The sequence below is a fragment of the Entelurus aequoreus genome, linkage group LG11 (assembly GCF_033978785.1).
Source record: "Entelurus aequoreus isolate RoL-2023_Sb linkage group LG11, RoL_Eaeq_v1.1, whole genome shotgun sequence".
In the NCBI taxonomy this organism is placed as follows: Eukaryota; Metazoa; Chordata; class Actinopteri; order Syngnathiformes; family Syngnathidae; genus Entelurus; species Entelurus aequoreus.
In genome coordinates, this window is record NC_084741.1 from 13,035,864 (window position 1) to 13,038,950 (window position 3,087).

Genomic DNA, 3,087 nt, shown 5'->3' on the forward strand with positions numbered 1-3,087 from the left:
GTGAAGAGCAGTGTGGGTGGATGGTTGAAAGGTCGGAATCGGGTAAAAAATGCGTCAAAATTTGGTGAATTTTGGCCATTGTATAACAATAAATATGTCCATTCCTGGAAATTTGGAGATTTTGAGGAAAACGGGAATTTTTGAAAATATAGATAATACAACAATTTTCCTATACTATATGAATGGGTTGGTGTTGGAATTTTTCGAAACGGTTGAAAAATGTAGACGTAGTAACATTTTGAATTTTATTTGGTATTTCGGAATTCCTGGAATTTCTGAAAAAACTAAAATATTTTCGAAAAAAATAAAATAAAAGAGTTTGCTGTCCCAATTAGAAGAAAGTTTTGAAGGTGCGATGGTCAAAAACGGCTGAAAAATGTGAACTGTGAAAACATTCTAGGACAAGGTAAACAACGGCTTTGGAAAACCGGCAATTCTGGGAATTCCTGGAATTTTTTTGAACTTGGAAAATGGTAGTTTTATTGTCCGTTGTGAAATGAGTGTGTGGATGTTGGAAAGGTTCAAATCGAATGAGAAATGTGGGATATGCGGTAGATTGTATATTTCCCATTAATTGTCAATGGGGAGAAAATTACCAGAAATATCGGGAAAACAGGTAATTTTGGGTTTTGTGTTCGGCATATGTGAAGAGCAGTGTGGGTGGATGGTTGAAAGGTCGGAATCGGGCAAAAAATGTGTCAAAATGTGGTAAATTTTGGCCATTGTATAACAATAAATATGTCCATTCCTGGAAATTTGGAGATTTTGGGGAAAACAGGAATTTTTGAAAATATAGATCATACAACAATTTTCCTATATTATATGAATGGGTTGCTATTGGAAGTTTTCGAAACGGTTGAAAAATGTAGACGTAGTAACAGTTTGAATTTTATTTGGTATTTCGGAATTCCTGGAATTTCGGAAAAAAAAAAAAAAAAAATCGAAAAAAATAAAATAAAAGAGTTTGCTGTCCCAATTAGAAGAAAGTTTTGAAGGTGCGATGGTCAAAAACGGCTGAAAAATGTGAACTGTGAAAACATTCCAGGACAAGGTAAACAACGGCTTTGGAAAACCGGCAATTCTGGGAATTCCTGGAATTTTTTTGAACTTGGAAAATGGTAGTTTTGTTGTCCGAGGTGAGATGAGTGTGTGGATGTTGGAAAGGTTCAAATGGAATGAGAAATGTGGGATATGCGGTAGATTCTATATTTCCCATTAATTGTCAATGGGGAGAAAATTACCAGAAATATCAGGAAAACAGGGAATTTTGGGTTTTGTGTTCGACATATGTGAAGAGCAGTGTGGGTGGATGGTTGAAAGGTCGGAATCGGGTAAAAAATGCGTCAAAATTTGGTGAATTTTGGCCATTGTATAACAATAAATATGTCCATTCCTGGAAATTTGGAGATTTTGGGGAAAACGGGAATCTTTGAAAATATAGATAATACAACAATTTTCCTATACTATATGAATGGGTTGGTGTTGGAATTTTTCAAAACGGTTGAAAAATGTAGACGTAGTAACAGTTTGAATTTTATTTGGTATTTCGGAATTCCTGGAATTTCTGAAAAAACTAAAATATTTTCGAAAAAAATAAAATAAAAGAGTTTGCTGTCCCAATTAGAAGAAAGTTTTGAAGGTGCGATGGTCAAAAACGGCTGAAAAATGTGAACTGTGAAAACATTCCAGGACAAGGTAAACAACGGCTTTGGAAAACCGGCAATTCTGGGAATTCCTGGAATTTTTTTGAACTTGGAAAATGGTAGTTTTGTTGTCCGAGGTGAGATGAGTGTGTGGATGTTGGAAAGGTTCAAATCGAGTGAGAAATGTGGGATATGCGGTAGATTCTATATTTACCATTCATTGTCAATGGGGAGAAAATTATCAAAAATATCAGGAAAACGGGAAATTTCGGCTTTTGTGTTTGACATATGTGAAGAGCAGTGTGGGTGGATGGTTGAAAGGTCGGAATTGGGTAAAAAATGCTGCAAAATTTGGTGAATGTTGGCCATTGTTGTTATGTTTACAGGGGGAGTTAAGACGGCACAGACACAAGGGGGCAGTATAGCCTTATGTATTCATTATACTGTATATATTCACTATATATATATATATAATAATCAAACAATAATACTATCAACTAGGGTATGGAGTGTGACTGAGCCAAAAGTGTGACTATCCCCCCCTCCGACAGCGGATGCCAGACGCTTCCTGCCGACAGAAGAATAGTCACCACGGGTGGGATGAGGGCGTCCAGGCAGCGGGTAAATTATTCCTCCCCTATATCATAGCTAAACATTCCCTTCCAGGATTGATGATCTGGGCTAGAAACATTTTCCATGGCAGAGAGCGAAGTAAATGACAATGTGAGCGGGGCCAAAGTCACTGTGGGCGGGGCCAAGGAAACTGCCGTCCGGTCCCTAATTCATTGGCCAGAACGTACTGTTATGTTTACAGGGGGAGTTAAGACGGCACAGACACAATGGGGGTTATGAGCGGCCGTGGGCGTGTGGAATGCGCATTGGTATGCGCACGAGCCGTGACAATTGTATAACTATAAATATGTCCATTCATTTAAATGGGAATTTCCTGGAAATGTTGAGATTTCGGGGAAAACGGGAGTTTTTAATAATACATAATTTTTCTTGGAAGATTATGAATGGGTTGGTGTTGGAGTTTTTTGATATTGTCGAAAAATTTAGACCTAGAGTTTGAATTTTAATTTGTAATTCGAAATTCCTGCAACTTCGGGAAAACCGGAAATTTTTGCGAAAAACAAAAACAAAAAAATTTTGCTGTCTCAATTAATAGAATGTTTTGAAGGTGGAATGGTCAAAAACGGCTGAAAAATGTGGACTTAGCTTCTTAGCATTAGCATTCTGTTCACTCGTGTTGAGGCGTTCGACAGCACAGACCGCCACATGAAAAAAGTTTCAGGCAGGAACCCCAGAAGTTTCCTGAAGAACTAAATCTACCCGGGTAGTTTTTTAGTGGAAACACAGGAAGAACTTGATTTACCCGGGTAAGTGGGGCAGGGCAGTTCCTGTCAAAGTTCCTGCGCTGGAAAAGAGCCTATTGTCTCAGCGC